The sequence below is a fragment of the Schistocerca nitens genome, unplaced genomic scaffold (genome assembly GCF_023898315.1).
Source record: "Schistocerca nitens isolate TAMUIC-IGC-003100 unplaced genomic scaffold, iqSchNite1.1 HiC_scaffold_238, whole genome shotgun sequence".
NCBI classification, from domain to species: domain Eukaryota; kingdom Metazoa; phylum Arthropoda; class Insecta; order Orthoptera; family Acrididae; genus Schistocerca; species Schistocerca nitens.
The window spans coordinates 24921-33373 of NW_026045779.1; the positions used below are offsets into that span (position 1 = coordinate 24921).

Below are 8453 nucleotides of genomic sequence, written 5' to 3' on the forward strand. Positions count from 1 at the left end.
GGCGCCCTTCTCTCTTTGCGAGCGTCTTTGCGCATACTGACTGGCAAGGCGCGCACCTCAAACGTCTCAGAGCAATGCTTTTGGCTTCATGCTGTGCTGGGAGAAGAGGGAAAGGGAAGCTGTAAGTAGCAGTAACAGGGAGTAAACATTTTCCCGCTGAAGCGTTGAAACCGTTGTGGATAACAAACAAGAAATAAGTTGGTGCCCTAGCGACAGCATCACCATCAGTCACAGAAAATTAAATGCCCCAGGTGAGGATCGAACTCACGACCTTAAGATTATGAGACTTACGCGCTGCCTACTGCGCTACCGAGGCACGGGTGAACCGCTTTTCCTGGAAACTGGGTAAGTACCATACCCAATGTTAGACGTAAAGACACTGTACTTCCTGGATAACGTGTTCTGTTGCTAGACGTGCATTGCCGGCCCAGTTGATTGCGGTGTTGCTGCAGCTTTTGCAAACGATAGGCAGCACTCCTTGTCGTTAACGTTCAGTGCCTCGGAGGCACCTGGACATAGCAAATTGTGAGGCCAGGCCGACGCTAGTCTGTAGAACATGATGCGAGCGTCCTAGTGGGGACCCGCGAGTGCTGCGTTCTCGGTTCTTCTCAAGGGAATCCAGCTATACATTCTTGTGGATCGTGCATCTCAAGAGCGCAAGCAGCACGGCAGCATTATCGCGGGAACAGCAAAACGATGCATCGGCCGGGAATCGAACCCGGGCCGCCCGCGTGGCAGGCGAGCATTCTACCACTGAACCACCGATGCTCGGGCCAGTAGTAACTTCACGCTGCTTGCCGAGCAGATGTCTCAAGGGAAAGTGGGACTGCCGTCAAGCGCCGTAGCATTCTGTCGAGAAGATGCTGCAGACGCTGAATCCTGCACTGCACTGCTTAAAAATGCCGCCAGAACGCGGTCCTCTGCGTACTCTTGCGTCGCCGGCGCCGGCACCGACACCGACTCTTGCCAAAGGATGCGAAATGTGCGCGGATACGCTGTCCGAATGCGGCTGGATGTTCTCCCCTAGCCTACCTCGAAATGCGCCTGCCAGGTACGATCACCTTCGGCCGCTGCCGACAGGCGGGAAGCCGACACAGCGCGGCGTCGGGGCGCTTCCTTGTGCGGTGGTGGTGTAATGGTCAGCATAGTTGCCTTCCAAGCAGTTGATCCCGGTTCGATTCCCGGCCACCGCAACGGGCTTTTTAATTTCGCGTATGAGTACTTTCGCCACGCGCCCTTAAATTAATGTTTTTTCCCCCTTCTTACTCGCTGCAGACCAGCCTGTAGTGTGTCTCGACTTGTCTCGACTTTGCTCAGCTGACGCGAGAGCTGACGCTCTCAAATCGGCCTATATCAAAACGACAAGCACGAGAAACGACTGAGAGAGGTAAGGAGAGGCGAGGCGATGGGCACACAGCACTCCCCCTTCCTTTCACGGTGGCGTGTCCATGACCGAATCGGGTTGTAGCTCCGAAAACAAAGGAGAAGGAAAAAATAGGAAGTAAAACTGCCAACAGTACCCTGTGTCCCCATGCGCTCACCCGCCCAAGTACTGACAAGGGCCAAAGTTGTTACAAATCGGCAATCGGACATTTTCTTTCATCTTGTCTTCATCGGTTGAGAACCAGTGTATTCAACATATTATGGCCATTGCCGAGTGAATGCTGTAGCGCTTCCCGACAAGTCGGGTTCGGATCCTCTGTCAACTTCCACGCGGGGTGATGATCTTTTGGTCATCACACTCGCCTGCTGAAATCGGCGCTGCCCTTTCGTAGTAGTAAAAGACTAGTGGCCCGTGGGGGGATCGAACCCACGACCTTCGCGTTATTAGCACGACGCTCTAACCAACTGAGCTAACGGGCCTCGGCAGATGCAGTTGCTCAGCCCTGCGCTGGAAACGTATGGCATGAAGCCGTACACCATTTCTATGGTCGTCGGACGTCTGCTTCCCTCGTCTATATTCTGCTGACGGTCACGAAACAGTAGCTATATTGCGAGCAGGACGGGAAACGGCAGCTCGGTCAGCTCAAACTTGTCACGGTTCGTGTGGAAAAAATTCCGTTCCGGTACCGGGAATCGAACCCGGGCCTCCTGGGTGAAAGCCAGGTATCCTAGCCACTAGACCACACCGGATGTGGGGGTGTCTTCGCCGGTTCGGACGGTCGCTTGTCGCATTTCGTGTCGTGTCCCGCGTCGGCGCCCTTCTCTCTTTGCGAGCGTCTTTGCGCATACTGACTGGCAAGGCGCGCACCTCAAACGTCTCAGAGCAATGCTTTTGGCTTCATGCTGTGCTGGGAGAAGAGGGAAAGGGAAGCTGTAAGTAGCAGTAACAGGGAGTAAACATTTTCCCGCTGAAGCGTTGAAACCGTTGTGGATAACAAACAAGAAATAAGTTGGTGCCCTAGCGACAGCATCACCATCAGTCACAGAAAATTAAATGCCCCAGGTGAGGATCGAACTCACGACCTTAAGATTATGAGACTTACGCGCTGCCTACTGCGCTACCGAGGCACGGGTGAACCGCTTTTCCTGGAAACTGGGTAAGTACCATACCCAATGTTAGACGTAAAGACACTGTACTTCCTGGATAACGTGTTCTGTTGCTAGACGTGCATTGCCGGCCCAGTTGATTGCGGTGTTGCTGCAGCTTTTGCAAACGATAGGCAGCACTCCTTGTCGTTAACGTTCAGTGCCTCGGAGGCACCTGGACATAGCAAATTGTGAGGCCAGGCCGACGCTAGTCTGTAGAACATGATGCGAGCGTCCTAGTGGGGACCCGCGAGTGCTGCGTTCTCGGTTCTTCTCAAGGGAATCCAGCTATACATTCTTGTGGATCGTGCATCTCAAGAGCGCAAGCAGCACGGCAGCATTATCGCGGGAACAGCAAAACGATGCATCGGCCGGGAATCGAACCCGGGCCGCCCGCGTGGCAGGCGAGCATTCTACCACTGAACCACCGATGCTCGGGCCAGTAGTAACTTCACGCTGCTTGCCGAGCAGATGTCTCAAGGGAAAGTGGGACTGCCGTCAAGCGCCGTAGCATTCTGTCGAGAAGATGCTGCAGACGCTGAATCCTGCACTGCACTGCTTAAAAATGCCGCCAGAACGCGGTCCTCTGCGTACTCTTGCGTCGCCGGCGCCGGCACCGACACCGACTCTTGCCAAAGGATGCGAAATGTGCGCGGATACGCTGTCCGAATGCGGCTGGATGTTCTCCCCTAGCCTACCTCGAAATGCGCCTGCCAGGTACGATCACCTTCGGCCGCTGCCGACAGGCGGGAAGCCGACACAGCGCGGCGTCGGGGCGCTTCCTTGTGCGGTGGTGGTGTAATGGTCAGCATAGTTGCCTTCCAAGCAGTTGATCCCGGTTCGATTCCCGGCCACCGCAACGGGCTTTTTAATTTCGCGTATGAGTACTTTCGCCACGCGCCCTTAAATTAATGTTTTTTCCCCCTTCTTACTCGCTGCAGACCAGCCTGTAGTGTGTCTCGACTTGTCTCGACTTTGCTCAGCTGACGCGAGAGCTGACGCTCTCAAATCGGCCTATATCAAAACGACAAGCACGAGAAACGACTGAGAGAGGTAAGGAGAGGCGAGGCGATGGGCACACAGCACTCCCCCTTCCTTTCACGGTGGCGTGTCCATGACCGAATCGGGTTGTAGCTCCGAAACAAAGGAGAAGGAAAAAATAGGAAGTAAAACTGCCAACAGTACCCTGTGTCCCCATGCGCTCACCCGCCCAAGTACTGACAAGGGCCAAAGTTGTTACAAATCGGCAATCGGACATTTTCTTTCATCTTGTCTTCATCGGTTGAGAACCAGTGTATTCAACATATTATGGCCATTGCCGAGTGAATGCTGTAGCGCTTCCCGACAAGTCGGGTTCGGATCCTCTGTCAACTTCCACGCGGGGTGATGATCTTTTGGTCATCACACTCGCCTGCTGAAATCGGCGCTGCCCTTTCGTAGTAGTAAAAGACTAGTGGCCCGTGGGGGGATCGAACCCACGACCTTCGCGTTATTAGCACGACGCTCTAACCAACTGAGCTAACGGGCCTCGGCAGATGCAGTTGCTCAGCCCTGCGCTGGAAACGTATGGCATGAAGCCGTACACCATTTCTATGGTCGTCGGACGTCTGCTTCCCTCGTCTATATTCTGCTGACGGTCACGAAACAGTAGCTATATTGCGAGCAGGACGGGAAACGGCAGCTCGGTCAGCTCAAACTTGTCACGGTTCGTGTGGAAAAAATTCCGTTCCGGTACCGGGAATCGAACCCGGGCCTCCTGGGTGAAAGCCAGGTATCCTAGCCACTAGACCACACCGGATGTGGGGGTGTCTTCGCCGGTTCGGACGGTCGCTTGTCGCATTTCGTGTCGTGTCCCGCGTCGGCGCCCTTCTCTCTTTGCGAGCGTCTTTGCGCATACTGACTGGCAAGGCGCGCACCTCAAACGTCTCAGAGCAATGCTTTTGGCTTCATGCTGTGCTGGGAGAAGAGGGAAAGGGAAGCTGTAAGTAGCAGTAACAGGGAGTAAACATTTTCCCGCTGAAGCGTTGAAACCGTTGTGGATAACAAACAAGAAATAAGTTGGTGCCCTAGCGACAGCATCACCATCAGTCACAGAAAATTAAATGCCCCAGGTGAGGATCGAACTCACGACCTTAAGATTATGAGACTTACGCGCTGCCTACTGCGCTACCGAGGCACGGGTGAACCGCTTTTCCTGGAAACTGGGTAAGTACCATACCCAATGTTAGACGTAAAGACACTGTACTTCCTGGATAACGTGTTCTGTTGCTAGACGTGCATTGCCGGCCCAGTTGATTGCGGTGTTGCTGCAGCTTTTGCAAACGATAGGCAGCACTCCTTGTCGTTAACGTTCAGTGCCTCGGAGGCACCTGGACATAGCAAATTGTGAGGCCAGGCCGACGCTAGTCTGTAGAACATGATGCGAGCGTCCTAGTGGGGACCCGCGAGTGCTGCGTTCTCGGTTCTTCTCAAGGGAATCCAGCTATACATTCTTGTGGATCGTGCATCTCAAGAGCGCAAGCAGCACGGCAGCATTATCGCGGGAACAGCAAAACGATGCATCGGCCGGGAATCGAACCCGGGCCGCCCGCGTGGCAGGCGAGCATTCTACCACTGAACCACCGATGCTCGGGCCAGTAGTAACTTCACGCTGCTTGCCGAGCAGATGTCTCAAGGGAAAGTGGGACTGCCGTCAAGCGCCGTAGCATTCTGTCGAGAAGATGCTGCAGACGCTGAATCCTGCACTGCACTGCTTAAAAATGCCGCCAGAACGCGGTCCTCTGCGTACTCTTGCGTCGCCGGCGCCGGCACCGACACCGACTCTTGCCAAAGGATGCGAAATGTGCGCGGATACGCTGTCCGAATGCGGCTGGATGTTCTCCCCTAGCCTACCTCGAAATGCGCCTGCCAGGTACGATCACCTTCGGCCGCTGCCGACAGGCGGGAAGCCGACACAGCGCGGCGTCGGGGCGCTTCCTTGTGCGGTGGTGGTGTAATGGTCAGCATAGTTGCCTTCCAAGCAGTTGATCCGGGTTCGATTCCCGGCCACCGCAACGGGCTTTTTAATTTCGCGTATGAGTACTTTCGCCACGCGCCCTTAAATTAATGTTTTTTCCCCCTTCTTACTCGCTGCAGACCAGCCTGTAGTGTGTCTCGACTTGTCTCGACTTTGCTCAGCTGACGCGAGAGCTGACGCTCTCAAATCGGCCTATATCAAAACGACAAGCACGAGAAACGACTGAGAGAGGTAAGGAGAGGCGAGGCGATGGGCACACAGCACTCCCCCTTCCTTTCACGGTGGCGTGTCCATGACCGAATCGGGTTGTAGCTCCGAAAACAAAGGAGAAGGAAAAAATAGGAAGTAAAACTGCCAACAGTACCCTGTGTCCCCATGCGCTCACCCGCCCAAGTACTGACAAGGGCCAAAGTTGTTACAAATCGGCAATCGGACATTTTCTTTCATCTTGTCTTCATCGGTTGAGAACCAGTGTATTCAACATATTATGGCCATTGCCGAGTGAATGCTGTAGCGCTTCCCGACAAGTCGGGTTCGGATCCTCTGTCAACTTCCACGCGGGGTGATGATCTTTTGGTCATCACACTCGCCTGCTGAAATCGGCGCTGCCTTTTCGTAGTAGTAAAAGACTAGTGGCCCGTGGGGGGATCGAACCCACGACCTTCGCGTTATTAGCACGACGCTCTAACCAACTGAGCTAACGGGCCTCGGCAGATGCAGTTGCTCAGCCCTGCGCTGGAAACGTATGGCATGAAGCCGTACACCATTTCTATGGTCGTCGGACGTCTGCTTCCCTCGTCTATATTCTGCTGACGGTCACGAAACAGTAGCTATATTGCGAGCAGGACGGGAAACGGCAGCTCGGTCAGCTCAAACTTGTCACGGTTCGTGTGGAAAAAATTCCGTTCCGGTACCGGGAATCGAACCCGGGCCTCCTGGGTGAAAGCCAGGTATCCTAGCCACTAGACCACACCGGATGTGGGGGTGTCTTCGCCGGTTCGGACGGTCGCTTGTCGCATTTCGTGTCGTGTCCCGCGTCGGCGCCCTTCTCTCTTTGCGAGCGTCTTTGCGCATACTGACTGGCAAGGCGCGCACCTCAAACGTCTCAGAGCAATGCTTTTGGCTTCATGCTGTGCTGGGAGAAGAGGGAAAGGGAAGCTGTAAGTAGCAGTAACAGGGAGTAAACATTTTCCCGCTGAAGCGTTGAAACCGTTGTGGATAACAAACAAGAAATAAGTTGGTGCCCTAGCGACAGCATCACCATCAGTCACAGAAAATTAAATGCCCCAGGTGAGGATCGAACTCACGACCTTAAGATTATGAGACTTACGCGCTGCCTACTGCGCTACCGAGGCACGGGTGAACCGCTTTTCCTGGAAACTGGGTAAGTACCATACCCAATGTTAGACGTAAAGACACTGTACTTCCTGGATAACGTGTTCTGTTGCTAGACGTGCATTGCCGGCCCAGTTGATTGCGGTGTTGCTGCAGCTTTTGCAAACGATAGGCAGCACTCCTTGTCGTTAACGTTCAGTGCCTCGGAGGCACCTGGACATAGCAAATTGTGAGGCCAGGCCGACGCTAGTCTGTAGAACATGATGCGAGCGTCCTAGTGGGGACCCGCGAGTGCTGCGTTCTCGGTTCTTCTCAAGGGAATCCAGCTATACATTCTTGTGGATCGTGCATCTCAAGAGCGCAAGCAGCACGGCAGCATTATCGCGGGAACAGCAAAACGATGCATCGGCCGGGAATCGAACCCGGGCCGCCCGCGTGGCAGGCGAGCATTCTACCACTGAACCACCGATGCTCGGGCCAGTAGTAACTTCACGCTGCTTGCCGAGCAGATGTCTCAAGGGAAAGTGGGACTGCCGTCAAGCGCCGTAGCATTCTGTCGAGAAGATGCTGCAGACGCTGAATCCTGCACTGCACTGCTTAAAAATGCCGCCAGAACGCGGTCCTCTGCGTACTCTTGCGTCGCCGGCGCCGGCACCGACACCGACTCTTGCCAAAGGATGCGAAATGTGCGCGGATACGCTGTCCGAATGCGGCTGGATGTTCTCCCCTAGCCTACCTCGAAATGCGCCTGCCAGGTACGATCACCTTCGGCCGCTGCCGACAGGCGGGAAGCCGACACAGCGCGGCGTCGGGGCGCTTCCTTGTGCGGTGGTGGTGTAATGGTCAGCATAGTTGCCTTCCAAGCAGTTGATCCGGGTTCGATTCCCGGCCACCGCAACGGGCTTTTTAATTTCGCGTATGAGTACTTTCGCCACGCGCCCTTAAATTAATGTTTTTTCCCCCTTCTTACTCGCTGCAGACCAGCCTGTAGTGTGTCTCGACTTGTCTCGACTTTGCTCAGCTGACGCGAGAGCTGACGCTCTCAAATCGGCCTATATCAAAACGACAAGCACGAGAAACGACTGAGAGAGGTAAGGAGAGGCGAGGCGATGGGCACACAGCACTCCCCCTTCCTTTCACGGTGGCGTGTCCATGACCGAATCGGGTTGTAGCTCCGAAAACAAAGGAGAAGGAAAAAATAGGAAGTAAAACTGCCAACAGTACCCTGTGTCCCCATGCGCTCACCCGCCCAAGTACTGACAAGGGCCAAAGTTGTTACAAATCGGCAATCGGACATTTTCTTTCATCTTGTCTTCATCGGTTGAGAACCAGTGTATTCAACATATTATGGCCATTGCCGAGTGAATGCTGTAGCGCTTCCCGACAAGTCGGGTTCGGATCCTCTGTCAACTTCCACGCGGGGTGATGATCTTTTGGTCATCACACTCGCCTGCTGAAATCGGCGCTGCCTTTTCGTAGTAGTAAAAGACTAGTGGCCCGTGGGGGGATCGAACCCACGACCTTCGCGTTATTAGCACGACGCTCTAACCAACTGAGCTAACGGGCCTCGGCA

At 54.5% G+C, this 8453-nt stretch overlaps 19 non-coding genes across 19 annotated transcripts; 4 read left to right on the top strand and 15 right to left on the bottom strand.

The window, feature by feature from the left end:
- Positions 1-243: 243 nt before the first annotated feature.
- On the bottom strand, positions 244-316 carry Trnam-cau (transfer RNA methionine (anticodon CAU)). The gene has a single exon. It is a non-coding gene; the product is annotated as a tRNA-Met (tRNA).
- Positions 317-697: 381 nt separating this feature from the next.
- On the bottom strand, positions 698-768 carry Trnag-gcc (transfer RNA glycine (anticodon GCC)). The gene has a single exon. It is a non-coding gene; the product is annotated as a tRNA-Gly (tRNA).
- Positions 769-1121: 353 nt separating this feature from the next.
- On the top strand, positions 1122-1193 carry Trnag-ucc (transfer RNA glycine (anticodon UCC)). Its single transcript has one exon. It is a non-coding gene; the product is annotated as a tRNA-Gly (tRNA).
- A 596-nt stretch (positions 1194-1789) lies between these two features.
- Trnai-aau (transfer RNA isoleucine (anticodon AAU)) lies at positions 1790-1863 on the bottom strand. The gene has a single exon. It is a non-coding gene; the product is annotated as a tRNA-Ile (tRNA).
- Positions 1864-2061: 198 nt separating this feature from the next.
- On the bottom strand, positions 2062-2133 carry Trnae-uuc (transfer RNA glutamic acid (anticodon UUC)). Its single transcript has one exon. It is a non-coding gene; the product is annotated as a tRNA-Glu (tRNA).
- Positions 2134-2438: 305 nt separating this feature from the next.
- Trnam-cau (transfer RNA methionine (anticodon CAU)) lies at positions 2439-2511 on the bottom strand. Its single transcript has one exon. It is a non-coding gene; the product is annotated as a tRNA-Met (tRNA).
- A 381-nt stretch (positions 2512-2892) lies between these two features.
- Trnag-gcc (transfer RNA glycine (anticodon GCC)) lies at positions 2893-2963 on the bottom strand. Its single transcript has one exon. It is a non-coding gene; the product is annotated as a tRNA-Gly (tRNA).
- Positions 2964-3316: 353 nt separating this feature from the next.
- On the top strand, positions 3317-3388 carry Trnag-ucc (transfer RNA glycine (anticodon UCC)). Its single transcript has one exon. It is a non-coding gene; the product is annotated as a tRNA-Gly (tRNA).
- A 595-nt stretch (positions 3389-3983) lies between these two features.
- Positions 3984-4057, bottom strand: Trnai-aau (transfer RNA isoleucine (anticodon AAU)). The gene has a single exon. It is a non-coding gene; the product is annotated as a tRNA-Ile (tRNA).
- Positions 4058-4255: 198 nt separating this feature from the next.
- On the bottom strand, positions 4256-4327 carry Trnae-uuc (transfer RNA glutamic acid (anticodon UUC)). The gene has a single exon. It is a non-coding gene; the product is annotated as a tRNA-Glu (tRNA).
- Positions 4328-4632: 305 nt separating this feature from the next.
- Positions 4633-4705, bottom strand: Trnam-cau (transfer RNA methionine (anticodon CAU)). The gene has a single exon. It is a non-coding gene; the product is annotated as a tRNA-Met (tRNA).
- Positions 4706-5086: 381 nt separating this feature from the next.
- On the bottom strand, positions 5087-5157 carry Trnag-gcc (transfer RNA glycine (anticodon GCC)). Its single transcript has one exon. It is a non-coding gene; the product is annotated as a tRNA-Gly (tRNA).
- Positions 5158-5510: 353 nt separating this feature from the next.
- Positions 5511-5582, top strand: Trnag-ucc (transfer RNA glycine (anticodon UCC)). Its single transcript has one exon. It is a non-coding gene; the product is annotated as a tRNA-Gly (tRNA).
- A 596-nt stretch (positions 5583-6178) lies between these two features.
- Trnai-aau (transfer RNA isoleucine (anticodon AAU)) lies at positions 6179-6252 on the bottom strand. Its single transcript has one exon. It is a non-coding gene; the product is annotated as a tRNA-Ile (tRNA).
- A 198-nt stretch (positions 6253-6450) lies between these two features.
- Trnae-uuc (transfer RNA glutamic acid (anticodon UUC)) lies at positions 6451-6522 on the bottom strand. The gene has a single exon. It is a non-coding gene; the product is annotated as a tRNA-Glu (tRNA).
- A 305-nt stretch (positions 6523-6827) lies between these two features.
- Positions 6828-6900, bottom strand: Trnam-cau (transfer RNA methionine (anticodon CAU)). The gene has a single exon. It is a non-coding gene; the product is annotated as a tRNA-Met (tRNA).
- A 381-nt stretch (positions 6901-7281) lies between these two features.
- On the bottom strand, positions 7282-7352 carry Trnag-gcc (transfer RNA glycine (anticodon GCC)). The gene has a single exon. It is a non-coding gene; the product is annotated as a tRNA-Gly (tRNA).
- Positions 7353-7705: 353 nt separating this feature from the next.
- On the top strand, positions 7706-7777 carry Trnag-ucc (transfer RNA glycine (anticodon UCC)). Its single transcript has one exon. It is a non-coding gene; the product is annotated as a tRNA-Gly (tRNA).
- Positions 7778-8373: 596 nt separating this feature from the next.
- Trnai-aau (transfer RNA isoleucine (anticodon AAU)) lies at positions 8374-8447 on the bottom strand. The gene has a single exon. It is a non-coding gene; the product is annotated as a tRNA-Ile (tRNA).
- Positions 8448-8453: the final 6 nt, after the last annotated feature.